Source organism: Marmota flaviventris, chromosome 11, assembly GCF_047511675.1.
Source record: "Marmota flaviventris isolate mMarFla1 chromosome 11, mMarFla1.hap1, whole genome shotgun sequence".
Classification (NCBI taxonomy): Eukaryota; Metazoa; Chordata; class Mammalia; order Rodentia; family Sciuridae; genus Marmota; species Marmota flaviventris.
Window position 1 is genome coordinate 2,657,931 of NC_092508.1, and position 24,158 is coordinate 2,682,088.

Genomic DNA, 24,158 nt, shown 5'->3' on the forward strand with positions numbered 1-24,158 from the left:
CAAGGCCCGTTCTCCGCGGGTGGTCTCAGGACTTCTTCGCTTTGCTTCTGGGCCCCCTTCCCACCATCTACGCCCTCTGCTTCTGTGGATTTACCAACCGGCTGTTCTTTCTCCCTGTGGCCTTCAAGTCCGGCCAGAGAGCACCTTCTGTGGGAAGTCCTTTCTGGTCACCCTGTCGTTTCCAAGGTTTCTTTGGTTTCCCTGATGGCATGTTTCAAATGTTTATTCATTCCACAACTGTCTATCGGATGCCCACTGCACGTCAGGCAGTGTTCTAGTTGCTGGAGACAAAACAATGTTTCTTCTCAAGCTTATTCTGTAGTGAGAGGAGACGGGCAAGAAACACACAATACGGCAGGCTGTCTTTACCTGCCGGGAGGAATATCAGTACCGTCAAGGGCACAGGCAAGGTGGGGTGGAAACAGGGTGCGTTTCCCATGAGATTGATGGGAGATGACTTTGCTGCCAGATTTTACTTGAGCAGAGTGTAATTATATGAGGGAATGAGCCCAGCAGCTGTCCTGGGAAAGAAAGCTCTAGATAAAATAAACAGGTTCAGAGGATGAGACTGGAGCTGGATCCCCATAGTCTTTAAAAAATTCTCTCTCTCTCTCTCTCTCTCTCTCTCTCTCTATATATATATATATATATATATATATATATATGTGTGTGTGTGTGTGTGTTTTATATACACATATACATATATATGGAATATATATATATATATATATATATATATATATATTATACACACACACACATATATATGCAATAACATGTTTACTATGTACATAGTGTGTGCCAGGGAACTGTGCATGAAGTGCCTATCTGCAGGATTTTATCTGTTTTCTAAATGCTATAATAACCCTCAATTATTACTATTCTTCATATCACTGATAGGGAAACTGAGGCTCTAGTGGATTAAGTAGCCTTAAACTAGGTTTTATTAGAAAAGCAATACACAATCCCAGAAGCTGTCAGGCCTCCCAGAAGGGTATCCCTCCTCCTCCTGCACCAGGCCTCCTCCCTCTTGGTACGCTCCACCATTAACAATTTCTTCAGTGTCTTTTTGGTGTTTGCATTTGCAAGGATATTTATATAGGATCAAGGTCTTTTACCTTTTTATATAAATGAGACCATTCTTCAACATATTTCATTGATTTAACAACATAGACCAAGCTCCTTTGTACCACGCATGTCTTGGGGGATGGGACACAGTCATGAGGAGACAAAGCCCCTTGATTGAGGGACTTACCTGACATTGCCTCTACCAGACACAGATCCTTCTCACTCACTTTAACCCTAGGGAGTGTCCCACTGTATGAGCATCCCCCTGGATGATACAGAAAGGGATTTTCAAATTCTGCTGAGATCAGTACTCAGTGAACATCCTGTACTTTGCAACCAAGAGGCACTTTATATATGCCACCAGAATGCGAGGCAGCTTCAACATCCTCATGAGCAGCCTGCATTCTTGCTTTGCTGATTACCATTATTAAATGTTTTTTAAAACATAGGGAAGGATTCTGAGTTTGGGGGTACCTCCCAACATATTTTGAGATAATTACATATTTTCATATGTTTGTCCTTCAACCTATCAATATGGGGTGTTTTGTGACTAGATTCACAATGTTGAGCCTTGCTTGTATTTTTGTTATGAACCCCTGTGCAGATGGTGGGATCAAGGTCCTACTGAATCTGTGTCTGATTTTCTGTAGGATTTTTAAAAAGCAGACTTCTTTGCAACAGTCTCAGGTTCACAGGGAAATTGAGCAGAAGGTGCAGAGACTTCCATTTGTCCTGGCCCACCCCTGACCTCCTGCAAGGACACACCCTTATCTTACCGCCCATAGTTACCTTAAGGTGCACTCTTAGTGCTGGGTCCGTGGGTCCTCCAGTACAGTATCAAAAGAAGCTGTTTCACCGCCCTATCACTCTTTGTGCTTTGCCTGTCTCCCCAGCTGCTAGCAAACTCTGAACTTGTTGCCATCTCCATAGTCCTGCCTTTTCCAGAATATTCTGTGGGATCTTCACATCAGTGTTTCTAAGGGATGTTATTCCACAGTTTTATTTGTGCTGTCTTTGTCTGGCTTGATGCCAGTGTCTTGCTGCCTTTCTGAACAGCCTGGGAGCCTGGCGGTTCCTCTGTGCTGAGTTCTGTAAGTTCTGGACAAGTCCACCTAGAAGTCGTCTGGCCAGTGCTGGTGCTGGCTCCACATCCTCTCTCCTTCTTCACTATTGGTGTCAGTCTTTCCCTTTCCTTATTTCTCCATCTCTGTCCCCCTCCCTTTCCCCTTCCTCTGCCTCCTTCCTTCTCTTACCCCTTTCTGTCTCTCCATCCATCCCCACCTTTGCGTTTCCCAGCCTGTCCTTCACCTCTGGACTTTCTTATTTGTTGCAGCCTCCCTCCCAGGGAGAGCAGGCCTGCTCCCTTGGCTACCTCCTGCCCCTCTGGCAGTGGTGTGGAGGGGGTGTTAGGCTAGCACCCACAGAACCAGTGACTTCCTACCCTGTTACCCCAGTGCAGGGTTTCAGCTCTTGCTTATCAGGGCAGTACCTTGGCCACCATATTTACCACACTGAAAGAGGCCTGCGGACTGGGTCCCAGGAATGTGTCTGCTCACCAAGTGAGTGCTTTGGGGCAGCATGCTGCAGCTGGGGAAGAACCTGGTAATGGGAGTCCAGAGCTGACCTTCCTGTTCTCCTTCCCCCTCCCCCCAGTGCTTGCAGACAGCCCCTCCTGATCCTACCTCTGGTAGTTGAAAAGGGACCACTCAGTTCACATAACTGAGAGCCAGTGGTGGAAGGGCTCTTGAATCAGCCTGGAGACTTCCTTAAAGGACCATGGGTATGTTTGGGGATGCCAGGACAGAGCCAGGAGGGAGCAGTACCTTGCCCAGTTGAAGTGACTCGTGGGATGGAATGGAATAGCTCTGGGGCTGGCCTTCTTCTATCTAAGGATCTGGTGAGGACACCCAAACCTGGAGAATTCCACAGGAGCCAGCTGCTCTCTCCTCATCCAGAGTCCCCACAGGTCCTGAGGGCACCAGGCTCTTGCTTTTTTTCCTTTGGCTGTACCTTGGCCTCAGACACTACCACACGGATGCCCTGAGACCTGGGACTTTTAGGGCTCAGCTGTCAGTGTACTCTGTAAGAACAGAATAGGTGGGGCCTTATTAGACCCTGCACAGCCTCTGCAGCCTTGGGAGGGGGAAGGCCAGGAAAGGAGGCACACCCTACTTAGGGACACTGAGAACAGATCCCTGCATCTCCTGTAACCAGGATGAGTTTCAATAGGAAACACTTGGTGGAACAGAGCCTCTTTCTTTTTTTTTCTTTGGTACTGTGGATTGAACTTAGGGACATTTGACCACTGAGCCACATCCCCAGCCCTATTTTGTATTTTCTTTAGAGAGAAGATCTCACTGAGTTGTTTAGAGCATCACTGTTGCTCACGATCCTCCTGCCTCAGCCTCCCAAGCCACTGGGAGGTGCACACATTTGTATGCACCACTGCACCCAGCAGGGCCTCTCCTTTGAAAATTTAATTCCAGTTCACTCCCCAGTGCTTCAAAAACAAAATAATAGAAAATGTAAATTTAGAGAGTCCAACAGTTGCCAATCATTAGTGTATAGGGCATAAGGCTAATTCAGAAGAATGGTCAAAAGGTCAGGGAGGCTGGAAAAACAGATGAGACTGAGACCCACAGGCCCTGAGGAAGGCTTCCTGGGGAAGGTGGCATGTGAGTTCTGTAGGACAGATGGAGCTTAGAAGGCAGGAGGGGACGTGCCTTTCAAACTCCAGAGGTTACCATGCTCCCAACTTTGACTTGCGAAATTCCTGTAGGAATCTCTGATTAAGTAAAGTACCTCAATACATCAGAACTGGCAGAGCAACCAGGAGGGTACAGAGGGTATGAGTGAAGCTCAGGGTTCTCTTCCTTAGAGGGACTGGACTGTGTTTAGGAGTGGCCCTGGAGGGGAGGGGTGCTGCCCTGTGGCTCCACCTCTTTCCCTTCTCCCTCTTTCTTCCTATTGGGGGCAGAGCCTGCTCACTCTGGGTCTAGTTCCCCACCAGATTCCTGGGCAGCAGCTTCCTAGCAATTGGAACTAGAAGGCTAATCAGACTCCATCACCCCATCCAGACTCTGGCCTCCCTGAGCTGGGGCAGGGGGACAGTGAGAGGGGGCAAAAGGAATGGTGCCCGCATACCCTATAAAGGTGTGGCAGACCTGGCCAGCAGGGGTTAACCAGGCCAGGCTCCTAAAATAGAAGAGTTAATATAGAAAATAGAGAGTTAGCTCTTGCTGACAAATAACCCCACAACCTAGCAGCTTAACACAAATGTCACTCACAGGTTCTGTGGGTCAAGAATTGAGGCTAGAAGGCCCTCTGCCTCTAGGCATGGCACAGGTTCCTGAGAAGCAGAGAAGCTGTCGTGGTCTTCTCACCACAAGCTACAAGGTGGTGGGCAGGATTCAGATCCTCACAGGCAGATGGGCAGAATGCCTCCTGTCCCTCATTCTCTCTGCTTTATGGTTGTGATACCGCCAGTTACCAGTGACGAGTTCTGCTGCTCCCTCACATGTTGAAGTCTGAACATTAGAGAAGCATGCTGAGGCAAGCATATAAAGCAGGGTTTATTCAAAAAAGGGGGCAACGAAGACTTCTCCTGGGAGAGAGAAGGGGGCCATAGCTGGTATCCTGGTATTCCAAGAAGTGAGGTGTTCTGCCCTTTTTATATGTCCTAGGCTTTCTTGGTTCTTCTGCCCTCTTCCCCTTATCTTTCTCCTTCCTGAATACTTGACTAGCCATTTGACTAGGCCTAGGAAACTGGTGGGATGCCAAGAGGTGGGAAACAGGTGGGCTGAAGGGGCAAGGGCAGGATGGAGCAGCCCAGGACACATGAATGAACAACCTTATAGCTCCCTGTAGGGTGGGGCAATTCCTGGGACAGGTTACCTTGGCAACAGATTGGAGCAGGGGCAGGTTCTTGATAAGGGTGGAGGAAGGGCTCTCAAGGAACTAACATTTCAATCCCCCAGGGGACAGTCTCCAACTTCCCTGATTCACTAAAAATTGGCCTCCTTATCCAACCTGACTCGATTTACCTATCTATACTGATGGCCTAATTTTGGCTTCATTTTCCCCAATTTTAGGAACTCCTTATTGCTATAAGGAAAAGGGGCAATGACCTCTCTGGCTGCTTCAGAGCTGAGAGGGGGCAGTGTGAGGTGGGGCAAGCAGCTTTGGAGTCCCCTTTTTATTAGTCAGGTCGGAAGTATGGTTTGGGGAAAACAGGTTGTAAAGTCATGGGAGGATGGATGGCTCTAAGACAGAGAAACAAAAACATGAGTACTGAATAAATACTGGAGCATCTGGGTCATGTCAATGTATACCATGAAGATGAGAGCAGTCAATAATCTCTCACCAGGAGGTGTGAGGGCTGAGAAGTTGTCCCCATAATAAGGCCAGAGTGAACAAGGCCTTTATTTGGGAATGTAAATCTTTAACATCCCCAGAGTTATCAGGAATGTAAACACAACATTTAACATGTTATAGATGTCCATAAGATGTAGTTAAGCTACTTAATGTCATCTAATCTTGTAAAACCTTTCTATTGGTATGAACTCTGTGTCTAGTAGAGAACCCTTTATTTCTGTTACTAGGGGCTAGATAATCATGTTAGCAAATATCAATTCTACCTGTATAGGAGGTTAGAAAGATCTGTAGGCCTTCACTGACTAAAAACTTCTGATTCCGCAGTTTCACTTGAAGTTATTAGGCATTCCTTCCTAAGAGTCTCTTTTGTAGCCTCCTGTCTCACTTATTTTGGGGGGCTAACACAAATGTATCCTAAGTTACATCAACTATTATTATTATTTCTAAATGCTCATGAATGGCTATGTTTTGTTTTAACTATTTTTACTAGGTGTTTAAGATGAAGCAGGTCAAACTGACTTTGTTTCTATCTATTGTTAGGAGTAAGTGGAGTTTCCATGGGAGTCACTCTTGGGGTAACTTGAGAGCAGCTTCCTAGTTCTGTTACTGCCACTTGTGCTACAATGGGTCCAGGTCTTGCTTGACCATGTGGTGTCCCTTGAAACCATCAGGGATATCTCCCTTCTCCAGTGACCCTCTTCTTCATAGCAAGTGCAGTGATTGGATTTCTGTTCTCCAGGGGTCTCATTAATCTCCCTGATTGGGAAGTTATGTGGCTCAGAGTTGCAAAGCTCTTTAGAGAAGTTTTCTGTTCCCTAGATTCAGACTAATTCAGAGGGCAAGAGCCAAATATTGGTTTTCTTGGCCCTTTTAATAAAACTTTAATTTTTAAGTCTTGATCTAAACATCTACAAATCAGTCTCACCAGTCTTGAATTAAGGAATATTGGGCTTTGACTTTTTTTTTAATATTTATTTTTTAGTTGTAGTTGGACACAACATTTTTATTTTATTTATCTATTTTATGTGGTGCTGAGGATTGAACCCAGGGCCTTCCATGTGCTAGGCGAGCGCTCTACTGTTGAGCCACAATCCCAGCCCCATGGGCTTTAACTTTAATGTCTATAACCTTATAATCATTTACCCGTTTATTAATTGGGGTTTGTATTATCCTATCTGTCCTGTAGGTGATGGCTTATTATTTTAAATTAACCAGGTTGTGTGTTCTTGAAGCAATATCTCTGCAAAACATTAACAGGCAACATTTAGACAGTTTATAAGGAAAATACAAAATAAAATTCACAAGAGTAAAAACATATTTAGTTTATATAATAACTAGCTTGAATTTTTACTCAGTTATATATTATATCCCCTGTTTGAGATCCTAGTAATCTTAACAACAAAAATCAATCTTTTGAACATAACATTTAATGAACTGCAGTCTGGCCTACTTTGGAGTCATTCTGACTTGTAGAAAGGTGGCAGATAGAGCCTTATCTCAGGTAAGGTGGGGCTCTTTATAAATCTTAGGTAAACTATTCTAGATCTGAAGCTGATCTTTGTTCTTAAATATCATTTTACAAAATTTACATGTATTGTTGCTTGAGGTCATATGAATATTAGCTAACACAATATGATATTACATTTAAAACATGAATTAAAGAAAGGTTGAGAGCTTTCAACCTCAAGTAGCAAAATGCTTTTGTGTTTTACAATATTTAAAAAATCTTTTTGTTGTAAATGGATCTTTTATTGTATTTATGTATTTATATGTGGTGCTGAGGATTGAACCCAGGGCCTCACACATACCAGGCAAGTGCTCTGCCACTGAGCCACAACCCCAGGCCCTGTGTTTTACAATATAAATCTTTACATAGATTAAGCTCTCTTTAACTTAAAAAATGCATTTAAATTGTATCCCAGTTTAAGAAGTGACATAAAACTTTATGTATCTTATTGATAACAGGTCCAATTATAAAACATTAAATGATATAAATAAATCTCCGATATGTTGTTCTTATAAGCCTAAAATTACCATACAACTTTAGTTTGGAGAACATCAGCTTAATATAATGCTCATTTAAAGCTTCTACCTTATGTATACCTGGAAGATATGAATACATTTAATATACAGAGAAGAGTAATAGCACCACAACTACATGGATGTTTTTATATTAACCAAGTTTAGCTTTTAAAGAAATAATAGTACAATGCTCTAAAATAACAGTTGCTGTTTAACCAGTTGTTGTTTAATTTTAAGATTACTTGCTCTAAAAAAAACCCACAAAACTTAATAAACACAATGTTATGGGTAAATTAATGTTTTAAGAAATCTTTGTCCTTTTTACACATAGATTAAACTTTGGTTTATATCAGTACATTAACATTTGACCTTAGGGATGAAACCTTAAATAGCTTTGATTGTTTCACCTACATATATAATCAACTTACAGAGGCTTTCTTTATTACTTACCAAATCCTCTTATTTACTTCATCACATAAAGACTTGCTTATCCAGAAACACTTTCTTTTCCTCCTATTAAATATGGTTTCCATAACTAGAGCCTTCTAATTCCTCCTTCCCATCTCTTAACCCCCTTTTCTGTTCATAGTCTGAAACAATCCTTGTAAATTTCTGAATACAGGCAAATTATCTTATTTTAATAAAAAGAAATACTTTATGTTATTTACTCTTAATTAGAACAGTTGAGACTTTTGGGCCTTTGTGTATAGAAATCTTCTATAAACCTTTGAATATAGAACCACATCTGTTTACCATTTCATGAAAACACAATATTTAAGTATATAGAATTATACCTGTTGGGACTTTAAATTCTTAGTAAACTTTTTCAGTGAAGACAAAGGAACTTTAGGGGCTGGGGATATGGCTCAAGCGGTAGCGCGCTCGCCTGGCATGCGTGCGGCCCGGATTCGATCCTCAGCACCACATACCAACAAAGATGTTGTGTCCGCCAAAAACTAAAAAATAAATATTAAAAAAAAAAAAAAAGACAAAGGAACTTTAAACCCTTTTTTTCTTCACTTACCAATTTATGAAAACAACAATAATGTTACCCAATGTAATTCAAGGAGTGAAGAGTACTTGATGGTTAGCATTTTAACCTTGTAAATTAACCAGATGTCTAACGAACAAAATTACTCATAAATAATGAGTAATCCTATGTCAAATCTACTTATTTTACCGGAAAGTGTATTGAATAGTATTAGCCATTTCTTCCTTGTTGAAGAAAAGTCCTAAAACCAAGGGATCTTAGACAGTTTATAGACATCAACATTTTATTAGTTCTTTGACCACCTAGAGACTTAAGTTTAATTTTAAAGACATCTTTATTTCCATGTGTTTACCCAATTTAAATTGAACCATTTTAAATCACATGAAAGGTATTTGATCTTTTTTTAATTTATGAGCACTCCCTATATATCTGCCAATTTTTATATCATGTATATGACATATGGACATATGCACATATAGACATACAACACATAACACAAGTGTGCACACATAACACAATAGCAAAGGCCTTGTAGCTTTTCGCATGTGAATCTCCATCGCAATGTTACACATGTTTAAAACCTCCACAGTTGAATAAAAAATAGGACTGATCAGAAAAACATTAACCTAGATGCATAGGACCAAAATCATGAGCTAAATACAGAATCTAAGAAAAAGCAAGAGTTCTAGAAAAAATGACTGGCCAGTAATTAGTAAAGTACCATACAATTTACTTTTTGGTTTAGTCTCCTTTGAGTTCCTGTAAAAGAAACTTTTACTTTTTTTTCTTGGGCCTGAGATCAGTCTCTGGAGCTTGCAGGATTTTTCCACTGGCATTTCCATGTAAGTCCTGGCTGAGGTCTGGAAGGAGCTGGGAAAACTGCTATTCTGAGCAGAAACTTCATGTCTAAGGTGCCTTAACCACTTTTTTTTTTTTTCTAGTTGGTAATTGGACAGATTTGGATGTTGAAAATCTTGATGTTGAGAACAAAGCTACGATGTTAAGCTCCTTACTGAGATAAGCTACTGGCTGTTGAACAGGTCCATTATTATGTATGGCCATTTCTAGGGGTATTCTTCCTCTCTCAGTGACAAACAGGTTAAATCAAGAGGACAAGGGCTCAAAATAAGGCCCTGTTTTAATGTCTTGAAGACTTCCAAAACCTGTTCATAACTCAGAGGGGGAGTAAACTTTTTTGGTAAATTTATCCTGTAAAAGTAGGTGGCCCTTTATGGAGTCAGGATTTAGGGTTGTGTTTGTATTGTCTTCCTGAATTTCTCCATGAAAATAGCAGGGCTTTCCTGGGGGCCCTGAGTAATTTCAGAGACCTTGGAATAGTTAATGGGGTTTTGCCTGATCTTCCTAAGGGCTTCAAGGACCAACATTTGGAAATGTGTGATCTTCTAAGCATCCTATCCGTCATTGTGTCCCGGTCAGGGTCGTTTCTGGGAATTGCCTGTGTTCTAGATGAATAATTAGGTTTGTTTCAGGTTTGTGATGCTGGGCATGGGCAAGATGTAGGTCCATCCCCAAATTCTGTAGCTGCTTGCTTTAGGGTGGCCTCCTTCTTATTGGGGGCCAAAATCTGGCTAAGTAATAACATAATATCTTTCCAGGTGAGGTCAAACACCTGGCATAAGTTCTGAAACATCCCAATGTATTTATTTAGGTCCCCCGAAAATCTTAAAACAAATAAGAACAAATCAAATAAGAATTTGTGTTATTTGTTTTAAGTTGGGGAGAGTCCCCTTGATTTCCCTTCCTCAGTAGGTGATCCCTTAAGGCCTTCTCTCCTGGTAGACATTGAGGTTAGGCTGACAACACATGAAAACGAGGCACTTTCCTGATCATCTGTAATTTCCCAGTGGGTAGACTAGTGGTCAATCTACACACTGACTTGAGAGAGAAGTTCCCACCTGAGTGATGGAAAAATTCAAGTTTTCTCCCTTATCAGAGAAAACTGTTTATCTGAAGTATCAGGAACGGCTCCCTAAACCTGATCTTCATTACAGTCCAGAAAACCCGTCTCTCATCACCTGGCTTTGCCAAAGTTATTTCTGGCCTCCTTTGGCAAAGTGCTAGCTAGGTCCCAGTTTGCCCTGTGCTAGAGACCCTGGAAGGATTCAGACTTAAGAGCATTACTGCTTTCCTCCCTGCCACTATAACTCCTGATTACAAAAAACCCATGAAAAAGAGGATACTTGTGTATGTCTTAACCTTTTGTGCCTAACTGTTGTCCTGTAGACCAAAGGAATCTCCTGAGGGTAGGGGGAACATGTACTGGCTGTTAGGCACATAACAAACACCCTTTTCTGGAGGAGTTTAATGGAGGGGTTAGTTAAAATAGAATGCCTCCCTCTTGCAGCATTAAAAAAATATATTGAGTACATTTGAGCACAGGAACAGTAATGGGAGATTTTAAAGTGGCTTGTGGAGGCTAACTATGCGAACAACAGGAACCTGAATATTTTCTTATTAATCATCCCATGTCTTTCTCAGTCCTACAATCTGAATTGCTAGTGTTTCTGATGAGTGAAGGAAGGGGAGTATCCAGGAGGGAATGGATGCTGGGATGGGGAGTGTTGCGTAGCCCGCATGGAGGCAAATGTAACTGGGGCTTTCCCTCAATGCCATTCATCTACCGATCACCTAGATACCCCTTAGGGTGGTCGGGAGGGGGTTCAAGAGAAGGAACTTAGGATTTTCACCTGCATGTTGCCCAGGCGAGAAATTCCAAAGTTGTTCCAAACTCCTTCTTCCATGTAAGGTCAGGCACCGGTGATCAAAAGGAGGCAGATTAAAAGCAGCTGAACAAGGCTTTATTGAAATTTGCTCCTGGGTGAGACCCTCCAGTCCAAAAGAGGGAGTCTGGGGATTCGCACCCAGGCTCAGCCGGATTGGAATTTTATTGGGCTTAGGGCGGAAAGGGAGGGCTTGGGACAGGAAAGGAGTTGAGAGGGTGATCTTGCTGAGATCAGTGTCCTTCCAGGATTGGTCAGGAGACCCTGCTGATTGACAGGTGGTTATGAGGTGCCTGATTGGTTGTTCTTTCACATGTGCACGAGTTGCCTGGTGCTTTGTTCCCTAAGCCACCTCAAACCTATCTAACACTCCAGCTCCTCACATCCAAGGCAGATCAGGACTAGGGACACTGTACTCACACCAATTGCTCTCTAGGCCTAGACAGAAAAGCAGGAAGCGGCTTCGGCAGAACCCAACATGCCAGCTCTGTATTGAACAGGTGATTGAGAGTTCCTAGGCCGGGAAACCTCTCACCCAAGTCTTCAGGAGTGGCAGCTGCACTAACTGCATTTAAGTAGCCGACAGGTGCCCATCATCCTCCAAAATGAAAGAGACAGAAAGATGCACTTCAAACAGATGTAGGGTGCATGGAGAGGAACTTACCTCTGTGTAGATTTTGGTGGGACCTCCAAATATGATACCTCCGGTTACCAGTGACAAGTTCTGCTCCTTCACATGTTGAAGTTGGAACATTAAAGAAGCATGCACATAAAGCAGGGTTTATTTTAAAGGGTGTGAGGATGGCCTGAGTCCTGAGCCTAAGCAACTCCAGTTTGAAACCTGCAGTCCCACCAGGCACACCTACGGGAGACCTCCAGTGTGGCCCTCAGGCACAAGCAAGTCACTTCCCCCCACCCTAACAAGCTCAGAGTGAAGTCTCTGTCATGTTGTCCTCACCCGATAAGGGGGGAGGCAAGAAAATCAGGGTGGAGACCACCAGACCAGATGCTTTAACCCAGGGCAAATGACGTCACTGAGAAACCCCGTGGCAGCTGATAGGGATTGAAAGCGGGGTCAGCAGACCCCAAAATTTAGTATAAGTGATGGAGCAAATGGACAGACATTCAGCCAGCCGACACTGATGCCCTCACACTGAGAGCCTGATGGGGACCCGGACTGACCTCTCAGCTCCTCTCATCGTTTGCCTGACCCTCTGTGTCTTCCTCACCTCTCTCAAACTCTACAGCCACACCCTGACCCTGGTGAGAGCCATGACTTCTCCCTACCACCCTCTCCTCGGCTGGCCATCGGCTCCACCCCAGGAGAAGCCTGCCTTGGTCCCTGATCTGATCACCGAGGTCTGAGTGAGTGGGCATCTGCTGGACTCAGAGCCTAAGGCTGAGACTTCTGACACTTGAGCTGAGCCTGCAGAGGGAATGTCTGTCTTGAGCCTGTCATGAGTCAGGTGTTTGCAGTGCTTAGAATTAATCTAGAATTGTTTGCTGTGGATTGATTATGTCTATTGCAGTGCCCAGCATTAAGGATTGTCATTTTCTTCATAAGAGCCTATAGAGTGAAATTGTACTGAGTGATTTAAGTGAATAAAGCATTGAAAAGGGCAGAAGCTGTGGGCATTCTTTATTTCTCCCCCTCGACTGCGTAAGTTGCACCTTTTGCCATCGTGACAAAGGGTAACAGACTTCTCCCGGGAGGGAGAAGGAGGCCATAGCTGGTGTCCTGGTATCCCGAGAAGCAAGGCGTTCAGCCCTTTTTATGTGTCCTGGCTTCCTTTGTTCTCCTCCTCTTCCCCTTACCTTTCTCCTTCCTGCGCACGTGACTAGGCCCAGGAACTGCTGGTGGGATGCCCAAAGGTGGGACACAGGTGGGCTGAAGGGGGAAGATGGGGCAGCCCAGGACACATTAGCCACTTTAAAGCTCCCTGTAGGGAGGGGCAGTTCCTGGGACAGGTCACCTTGGCAACAGGCTGGAGCAGGGCAGGTTCTTGATCAGGGAGGAGGAAGGGCTCTGAAGGAACTCACATTTCAGTCCCTCAGGGGACAGTCCCCAACATCCCAGACTCAAAATTGGCCTCCTTGATCCACCTGACTGGATCTACCTGTCTACACTGACTGCCTGTCTCATTCTGGCTTCAGCTGGGGCCTCACTCATGGCCTGCCATGTGGGTCTTCCATAGTGCAGTTCCCAGGATGGCAGGTGGCCTCCATTTCAACGTGCAGCAAGAGAGGACAACAGTCTTTTAACCTGGTTTCAAAAATGATATCCTGTTACTTTTTGCTAACTCTGCTTGTACAAGTTAGGGTATGCACACCAGGAAGGGGGGACATGGAGGTCACCTCAGGCCACCTGCACCTCTGCTCTTCCTCCTGTAGTCACCAGCCTCGCAGACCAGGCCTGCAGGGCTGCGTTCAGCATGTTGTCACTCTGGGGTTCCCTGTGTAATTGTTGGACCCCAAGTTGCCTCTTTCTGAGATAGACTTACCCAGAGAGCCCCACGCTCAGTGCAGACCATGTAGAGCACTGGCCACCTTTTCCTGTTGACACCTTCCAGGGGCCTCTAATTATCCTGTCCCCCTACCCGAGTAACGTGAGCCTCTTTTCTTAAGCTCCTGAGTTATCTTTCTTTCCCTCGGGGCTGGATTGGGCCCCAGTGTGTATTTCCAAAATGCCTGGTGGTGTAGTCTTGGGAGTGGAGGGACACTGGGGAGAATGACACAGGAGTGGGGGAGAGCTTGCCCCTGGCACCCTCGCCTGTGTCCATATAGGCCGCACAGCCCCGGCGCAAGCACCCATAGGTCCTCCCAGACAAGGCCAGCTCCACTTGCCCCCTTGTGTCCCCTCATGGCCTCCAGTCTCTGACCAGGTCCCTGGCTTCCTGCTCACCCCCTCCAGTGGCATTACTCCACTGCAGCAGGGTGCCCTGTCATGCACATGGCATAGTCTCTGGTCACTTTTTCAATGTCTCCCTGCTCAAGGTCCATGGGGAATGTAAGGTCAGGCAGTGGCGGCAACTAAAGGAGGCAGAGTTAAAAGTCCGCTGAACGAGGCTTTATTGAGACTCAGTTCCTGGGGGAACTTGATCAGACCCACAGAGTGGACAGAGAGGGGCTGAGGAGAAACCGTGTGGGAGCTTGACCAGACTGGGATTTTACGGGGCTCACAGCAGGAAGGGAAGGGCTTGGGACAGGAAAAGGTGTTTTTAGAGTCTCTGGTCCAGCTGGAGTTGAAATCCAGGATTTGTCGGGAGACCTTGCTGATTGGCAGGCGTTTCCAATGGCTCCTGATTGATGTTTCTTTCATGCACGCTTGGTGCTTTGTTCCTAAGTCACCGCCAGCGATCTGACAGGGAGCTGGCCCTTTGACTACTCTTCCTGTTTGTGCAAGTAATAAACTGAATCTAAGAAGCACTTGCCTGTCTTCAGTGTGTGTGCATGCAAGAGCACTCTCTACCACTGAGCTGTGCCCAGCCCTGGACTCCTGTTTCTTTTCTGGTGAATCTGTCAGCCTCGGCCTTACCTTGCACTTGGCAGAGTGAAAGGAAAATGAGGTGAGAGGAAGAAGCCTAGGCCTCACCTGCTCTTGGTGTGTATTCTATACTCCCCTCTCCCAGTGCCAGGTCTGCCCTGATGTCCCACCTGGAGAGACTCAGCAGGCTAGTGGGAGCTGGTCCTGGACCTCACCAACTCTCAGATGGACCAGCAATTAAGGCAGCCTGTGGAGGACCAGCACCACCACCACCCTCCGCCCCGCCCCACTCCACCACGAGGGTGTTGATGAGGAGCCCAGCCTAATTCTCTCTTAAGATTGGGAGCCATCTTGTCACAAAGTCATGAAAAGTTAATTTCTGCTTCACTATAAATTATTGCGATTTCTAAACTTGCTTGGAATGCCTGCCCGTGCCTTGAACTCCCCCATGCCTGACCAGATAACAGCCCTCTCTGAAACCTTAGCGGTGCCTCATAAATTCTGGTGTTGGGATCTAAATTAACTCCCTAACTTGAAATGTTGAACCATTTACATCATTAACATACTCTTTGCCTTTGTATTATGGTTGTCAAAATCCTGTTATCTGTAAGTTCTCAAAACACCCCCCTTTTTGCGCTACAAAGCCATGCTCCTAGAGAGCCGGGGTCCTGTCCTCTAACCCACGGATTTCAGGAGAGAGAATCCCAGCTGGTCAGAATTACAGTCTTGCTATAATTTGATTTATAATTGGAGTGGGTGGTCTTCTCCTGCGTTGTGGTGTAATAGGTGTGTATACAGCAGGGTCCCCTGCCTCGCCCTTCTGTGGCTCACTTTTGGTGAGGCAGCACGTCATCACGTCATGAATCCATGTTGTTCTAAAAGCTTCCGAATATCTGTCCTTAACTGGAGGTCATTACTCCCAGTTTTTTTCTCATGTAAAATTTAACAATGAAATGCCTGGCTGGTAGGTGCACGTTGGCTGAGTTTTGACAAATGCAGACACCTTTGTGACTCAGACCTTTCTCAGGACACTGGACAGTACTGTCACCCCAAAGGTTCCCTCACTCTGCTTCCCAGTTATCTCAGTCTCACTACCCTGCTGAGCATCGCTGCGGCTTAAGCAAAGGAAAAATGTGTTTGGGTTTTTTGTTTTTGTTTTTTTTTTAGCAGTACAGGGGACTGAACCCTGGGTTCTCTACCACTGAGCTACATCTCCAGCTCTTCTTATTTTTCTGAAACCTCAATACCTAGGCTGGCCTAGGATGTAATCCTTCTGCCTCAGCCTCCTGATTCCCTACCTGGGATTACAGGTGTGTGCCACTGCACCTCGTAGAAATTTTTATTTTTTAATTTTTTTTTCTCTCTGAAGAAAAGTGGGCAAAAAAAACATTGGGGGAAAAGCGGAAAATTTGTGTAGGTTGGGCATGATAGCACACACCTACAACTCCAGTTTCCTGGGAGGCTGAGGCAGGAGGATCCAAAGTTCAAGGCAGTCCGGGAGAGCCTGTCTCTAAAAATAAAAAGAACTGGGGATGTAACTCAGTGAGCTCAGTCCCCAGTACCACCAATTTATGTTTGTTTTTAAAAATTGGAATTTTATTTTCCTCACTTTAATGGAAACAAACTCATCAATTTTGGTAAAATTATTTTTGTGTGTGTGTGGATACATTTATTTTTATTTTCATGTGGTGCTGACGATTCGACCCAGTGCCTCACACATGCTAGGCAAGCACTCTTGTCTTCTTTCCAGGGCTGGGGATTGAAACCAAGGCCTGTGCATATTCGGCAAGTGCTCTGTCATTGAGCCATAGCCCCAGTCCTCATTTTCAACTGAGACAAATGTCATGTGAGTTTCTTTTGATCAAGGGATGATCTTGTTATGCTCGAATTCGAGACCCCCAAAAGATCACCAGAGACCAAGATTGATGTAAGCAGCAAAGAGGTGTTTATTGCGAGCTAGCTCGGTCCTCCGCGCACATAGCAACTGGTGACGCTGAGGCCCCGAGCCCAGGGTTTGCAGCAGTTTTATACACTCTTTGGGGAAGGCAGGGACCCCACATATATCCTAGCATCTCTTAGCAAATCATCACACACTGCGGGAAAATCATAACACAACTCTAAAACATGATTAGCACATTCACTGGCGGGAACAAGTTGGGTTGGGGTGATGGGTTAGTACAAGAGGGGGATTCGTTTGAACTGATTGGTTTAAGCCACGAGGGGAGTAATGCTGAACTACGTGGTTTCACAACACCATAAACTACTGGGGGGTCATCTGGCACCCCAGGTATTTTCTCTGTCTCATGCTGATTGGTGGCTGCTAGGGGGTTGCTATGGGTCCTCACCTAGCCTGACTGAGTCAGGGACACCAGGTGCAGCAGATCTCTCCTATTATTTGTAGATAAACAACTCAGCAGGGTGGGTATGTGCCTAGGAGTGCTCTGTGGGTCTTTCCAAGGACAAGGTCACGCCCCCTTCCTTGAACAGGCTTTGCTCTGAGGTAGAGGCTGGTTTCTCAATCTTAAATAATTTTCTATTAACTTCAGCTTGCTGAAATTTATTGTAAAGATGACGCTGTGACTGATAGAAGGCCATTTCTGAAGTTCAATAAGATTGCACTAAGCAAAATTTGTGAATTGGTACAAGATCCAAATAAGACATCCATTTTTTATTACAAATTACTGATTAAAACTATTTTGGATAAAATTGCTGCAGGACTTAAATCATCAGAACACATGTCAAATAAGTGGTTGCCTTGTGGGAATCAGATATATTAAAAGGATATAAATTTTCCAATGAAAAATTCAAAATCTAAAGATATTTTAATTTTTTTATACCTCCATTTTAAATGTAAAATTAGGGAATCTACTTTTTAAAAAATATTTATTTTTAAGTTTTGGTTAGACATAATATCTTTATTTTACATTTATGTGGTGCTGAGGATTGAACCCAGTGCCTCATACTTCCTAGGCAAGCACTCTACCACTGAGCCACAACCCCATCCCAGGGCATCTACTTAATTGCTATTTGATAAGCACTTTTCCCATGATAATTAACATTATCATCCAATGATGGTTCACTTCCAATTTCTATGCTTTTTAAATTTTAAAATTTAGGCAGTATATTAATATCTTTTGCTAAAATTTAACTGATAAACATACTTCCAAGTTTACTTTTTATTTTTTTTAGTTGTAGATGGACACAATACTTTTTATATTTTTTATGTGGTGCTGAGGGTCAAACCCAGTGCCTCACACATGCTAGACAAGTGCTCCACCACTGAGCTACAGCCCCAGCCCTCAAGTTTACTTTTATTTGTTGTAAGCAAGGGGATGGGCCTACTAAGCATGCAGCTTTATAATTTTTTGCAGTATAGCTTTATTAACTTTTCTACTTTGCTCAAATCATCCTACACAGGTAGATTACATAATAATTTATTATCTGGTCACAACAAAATGCTTTCGCTATTCATGCATATTTATCCATTCTTTGTAAAGTACCTTGATTGTATTTGGCCTTGATTCCCATGGGGTCCATACGTATTTTTTGTTTTTAAAACAGAGAATAGTCTATCTGCTTACTGAATTCATATACACACAAACAAATATGTAATGCTAAGAAAGATTATTCAATTTCATTTCGCAAAAGTACCATTTGTATATATTGAGATAGTGAGCTGAGGAAGGCACAAAGCTATTTCAGGGGGAAATAGCTTTCACTGGCTCAGTCATTTCAATAGCTTGAACACAGTTTTTCTAGCCAAACTGTTGTACAGCCTGTCCTGTTTGCTCCACCATCCTATACCTGGCCACAAGAAGTTTTCATGTCAGTATCTTCTCTAGCCCCTAACTTCATGTGCTAGACCTGCCTGTCTTTTCTGACATTTCGATCTAATCCATGTACCTTTTATCATTATGACACCGTTCTCAGTATGAGTGTATCTTGTGCTCACATGGTCTGTACCTGGGGCACCATCAAAAAGTAATCAGGGTGGGGTTCCATGGTGCATGCCTGTAAGCCCAGCGGCTCAGGAGGCAGGAGAATCACGAGTTCAGAGCCAGCCTCAGCAACAGGGAGGTGCTAAGCAACTCAGTGAGACCCTGTCTCTAAATAAAATACAAAATAGGGCTGGGGATGTGGCTCAGTGGTCGAGTGCCCCGGAGTTCAATCCCTGGTACAAAAAAAAAAAAAAAGTAATCAGAAGCATTTGTTTCTTTTTTTCTTGATAGTATTTCAGCTCTAAGGCAATTAAGTCATTTTACATTTGTTGTGAATTTTACTATACAAATAAGACATCCTCTTTTACGAATAGCTATAAAATCAGCTAAGGCTGGAAACATTGCACCACTTGGATTTCTAATGATTTCTTATTTGTAACATTTAAACTACCCTCAATGGTGAACTTTTGCTTATCTAACTTTTTCATAATGCAAAGCATCATTTTTTAAATTATCAGTTGAATATTTTTAGAAAGATACTTTAATTTTAGAAAAGCATCACACTGAAACAAAGCGTTCATGGTCACAAATTCTGCTTAATTTTTCCAATCTTCGACACCTTTTTCAAATTGCAAGTAATTGATTCTGTTGTATTCCTGCAGAAAGGTATGCATGAAAAGGAAAAAAAATTACATGGAATTAATGAGTCAGTCACAATTAATTCACTCTGTCTTAAAACATTTAAAATAAATGTTGAGAAAATCTTTGCCCACTGTGGGACAGATATTCCAGAACCTGCTTCTTGCATTCACCAAGTTGCTGTTCTATCAAAGTCATTTTTACATTATCACAAAGTAGCCACAATGAAGACTCAAAAAATTAATTTCAAAGGCATTTCCTTAGGGGGCTGGGGTTGTGGCTAGTGGTGGAGTACTTGCCTAGCATGTGTGAGGCACTGGGCTTAATCCTCAGCACCATATAAAAATAAATAATAAAGGTATTGTACCCATCTACAACTAAAAAAATATTTAAAAGAAAAATTCATTTCCTTAGTTTTTTTGCTCATATTAATAATAACTTGTTTCTAAATTTTCTATTTATTTCTTTTCATTTTTTTGAAGAGGAGACTTCTTTAGCTCTGAATTGATGGCAAATTTTGCTCTAATGATTTCAGTATCAAGAGGCTCAGTCATTTCAATAGCTAGAATACATTTTTTTCTAGCCAAACATAATTGTCTCCCACAATGGCAATTCAAGTCTGCATTGACTTTTCTTCTTTCCCTGAACATTGTACCACTTGGCTTTTTAGATACCATATTAATAACTTTTAATGAATTTAACTATTTTTTAATTATAGAAATTATAAAAATTGATTTACATGAATATGAATATAATCTTTAAAGATCATATATATATATATATATATATATATATATATATATATATATATACATACACACATATTTGTTACCGGGGATTAAGCCCAGCGGCATTTAACAACTAAGCCACATCACCAGCCCTTTTATTTTTTATATGTTGAGACAGGGTCTCGCTAATTTGCTTAGAGGCCTTTAAGTTGCTAAGGCTGGCTTTGAACTCATGATCCTACTGCCTCAGCCTTCCAAGTAGCTGGGATAACAGGTGGGTCCCACTGTGCCCAGCAGTCATCAAAAATAAAACAATCAGTTGTTGGTGGGAACATAAAATGGTATAGTCATTGTAGAAAACAGGACAGTGGTTCTTACAAAAAACTACACGTGGAATCCTCATGTGACCCAGCAATTCCACTTGTGGTTATATACCCCAAAGACTTGAAAGCAGGGATTCAAACAGATACTTGTACACCAAAATTCATAGCAACAGCCAAAAGGTGGAAACAAGTCAAGTGTTCATCAACAAATGAATGTTTAAACAAATATGGTCTATCCATTCAATGGAATATCGTTCAGCCATTAAAAAGTAATTAAGTCCTGATACATGTGACAACATGGATGAATCTTGAAAACATTATGCTAGGAGAAAAGAACAAGTAGTGTAGGAATCCACGTTTGTGAGGTGCCTAAGACAGCAGAGGAAACAATGAAAGTTATAGGGCTGCAGGGAGGGAGAGTGAGCTTTTAATGAGGATGAAGTTTCATTAAAATCTGAGATGACAGGGCTGTGTATAGCTCAGTTGGTAGGGTGCTTGCCTCACATACACAAGGAACAACAACAACAAAAAAGACCTGATGAAAGGTTTTGGAGACAGATAGTGAAAGAAGAACTGATGAAAGGTTTTGGAGACTGGTAAAGCTTCTATTATGCATATTTTACCACAATAAAACACATACTATAGAGAGCATTAAGCTGAACATAAACATACCTTATGATCACCCCACCCCTGGGCATATCCTAGCAGAAATAAGGATCTGTGCCAACCAAATGAGATAAATGTTCTTAGTAGCAGTACTTGTAACTGCCTGACTGGCCACAACTCAGATAAATGAGAATGGATAAATAAGTAGTGGTACATGCAAATAAAAATGCTTATGTCATAGCAATAAGAGGGAGTGCACTATGACTCTTAACAATGAAGATCAATTTCATAAATGCAAAGTTGAGTGAAAAGATTTGAAAACACACACTGTATGGTCTCACTTCCATAAAGATCACACCCCAACAAAACTCTTCTATGGCAGAGTGCTGATCTTGGGAGGTCACAACCAGAAGTGGCTTCTGGGGTGCATGTTGTTTTTTAATCTAGGTCCTTGTTATACCGGTGTGCTTACTTTGTGAAAATTCACCCAGGCCCAGCACAGTGGCACATACCCCTAATCCCAAATTGAGGCAGGAGGATCTCAAGTTCAAGACCAAGTTCAGCAACCTTAGCAACTTAGCCAGACTGTCTCAAAATAAAATATAAAAGGGGCTGGGGATGTAGTTCAGTGGTAAAGCGCCCTAGGTTCAATCCCTGGTACAAAAAGAAAAAAGAGAAAGAGAAGAGGGAGGGAGGGAATGAGGAAAGAAGGAAGGAAGGAAGAAAATCCATCCTTTTAGGGATTCATCTCTTTTCAATAAAAAGCTAGTTAATTATACACCTATTAGAATGGCCAAAATCCAGAACACTGACAACACCAAATGCTCATGAGAATATGAAACAAGAACTCTTATCCATTGCTGGTGGGAATGCAAGATGGGACAGCCACTTTGGAATGCCATCTGGTGATTCCTTGTGGCTTGGAGTGTCCTCCCTTTCCCAGGGTAAGTTCCCTTTGTCCCTCAGATTTCAGCTGGGTCATCAGTTCCTCTGGACTCCTGTCCCATTGCCACTTTGTCATGGTTGCCATTTTACACTTACATGCAGTTAGTTCTGTAATGACAGTCTTCGGTCAGAATGGAAGTTGCTGGAGGTCAGGAATCGTGCCTGGCTTTGCTCTGCTCGTTCTTGTACTCTCAGCACCTGACACCAAAAATTGGATGAATGAACAAACAAACAAATGTTTGTTTTTGATGCTGTTATACAAGCCAAGGACCCCACAGGAGAAAACGTCCTGGGACAAGGGAAAGAAAGTGAAGCAGAAGGGATTGAGGGCGAGGGAGAAGGCTGAAAGGAGGCTGTTCTGGTACACAGACTTGGCGGGGGTGGGCTGCAAGGCAAGGCGTTTGGGAGGTAAGCAGACAGAACCTGTGATGGAGAGTGTATTCATACCCACCGCTGCAGGGCACAGCACCACATCCCTCTGCCTGGAGTCCATGCACCAACTCCCCAGTTTTCAGTCCCAGCTGAGCCCTTGCAAGGCTGCAACCAGGTAGGCTGGGACAGAAGCTTCCTCTGAGCCTCCTAGCAGGGTGGGTGTTACCAACATGTGTAAAGGAATCACACATTACCACAAACAAAGCAAGGGGTCTGCACTAAATCTGAGTATTAGGAGATGGGGGCATTGGGGGTACCTTTTAATCTGTCTTCTATGGAAGTGTCTGTAGTGGGAATTGAGGGTGGTGTCAACTCTGGAAGGGGAATAGGTTGAAGGAAAGAGGGGGGGGCAGAGAAAGTGAATTCAGCTGGGGACAGGTTGAGGTACTTTTGAGTCATCCAGGAGATATCACATGGATACTTACATGAACACAGATCTGGTATAGCAGTAAATGTAAATTAGCAAACTATGTTCATTTGGGTGGTAATTCAACCAGACGAGCATGAGATTACCAAGGGACAGAGTATGGAATGAGGACTCAGATCAAGACTTAAAGAATTTCATCTAATAGCAAGACAGAAGAGCCTGTAAAGGAGACAGAGATGGAGAAGCCAGAGAACAGAAATAAAAATAGAAGAGTGATGAATTCTACAAACCAAAGGGAAAGAGAGGCCAAGAGACAGACATTGCTGAGATGGCAGTAAGATGATGACCAAAAAGGTTGGTTCCACTTAGCTCAAGTGGAAAGTCCTGGTGAGTTTAGCAAGAGCCTCTTTTGGATAAGTGATGGGGAGAAACTAGATTGGGGTGGACTGAGGAGTGGGTAGGAGGCAAGGAAATGGAGACTGATTGTTGTTACTTCCAAGTATTTCTGCTGTAAGCGAGGAGGCATTTCATCTGCTGCAGCTAGATGAGCAGCATGGAGGCTTGGGGGACCCAGTCAATGTCCTACAGGCGGAGAGCAGCTGGGTCACATCTGGTCTTCTCACTCATTGCATGGAGGGAGAATACCTAACTGGGAAACTCAGATAAGAGGTTGTTGGGGGGCTTCGGTTGTGGCTCAGCGGTTGAGTGCTCACCTAGCACATGCAAGGCCCTGGGTTCGATCCTCAGTACTACATAAAAAATAAAGGATGTGTCTATCTACAACTAAAATAAATAAATAAATGTTAAAAAAAAAAAAAAAAAAGAGGTGTTGGAAAGGACTTGTCAGGTTTGGGTCTGTGTCGGTTTCTTTTGGGTGGCCTTTAAGGACGTGGAGCTTTGCTCTGGACGGTGTCAGGAAGAAGAGGTTACTTCCATGACTGGGTATGGTAGTCTAATAGGAAGACTAGACAGAAGAAGAACTGCCTCTCATCCGCCCAGGAGGGGGACACTGGGTCATTTTTGCGGCCTGGACTAAGTTCACATTTTCTGTTCGGACTTAGAGAGAGGTCTGGTTTACCCTATCACAGTCTGAAGACGACGTCGCACCAAGTGGCTTGGCTTCAACAGGACACGAAGGCCAGCACGTGCCAGGCCGTAGGGTGCAGGCGCTGCGGGGACGCACCGGGCCGCTCCGGCCAAGCCTAGGCCTCCGGTCTCGAAAATCGGCCTGGAGCCCAGGCGGGCCGTGGCGGTGCCATCGAGGCAGCGCTGCGGTGACGCCGAAGATCCGGAAAGCCCTCCGGACACCGGGGGTCACGCACTCCACGCTGGACTGGCGTTCCCGGCCGGGAGCTCAACACAAGCCGAAGGAACGCCAGCGGGACGCAGCAGGGCTCGCGCTCACGACAGGCACAGGGGTACCGCGGCAGGCGGGGACAAGCTCGGCGGGACCCTGTGAGCGTGCGCCTGCGCGGGGGACGCCCCGCCTCCTCGCTGCGG

At 43.9% G+C, this 24,158-nt stretch overlaps 1 long non-coding RNA gene across 2 annotated transcripts; it reads right to left on the bottom strand.

Moving 5' to 3' along the window:
- Window positions 1-16,618: 16,618 nt before the first annotated feature.
- On the bottom strand, window positions 16,619-24,140 carry LOC114105268 (uncharacterized). Of its 2 annotated transcripts, none has more exons than XR_003584982.3 (4): window positions 23,737-24,140; window positions 22,311-22,438; window positions 21,956-22,057; window positions 16,619-19,274 (listed from the first exon to the last, which is right to left on the bottom strand). It is a non-coding gene; the product is annotated as an uncharacterized lncRNA (long non-coding RNA). The 2 variants fall into 2 exon arrangements; XR_003584983.3 differs by having other exon boundaries at window positions 22,307-22,438.
- Window positions 24,141-24,158: the final 18 nt, after the last annotated feature.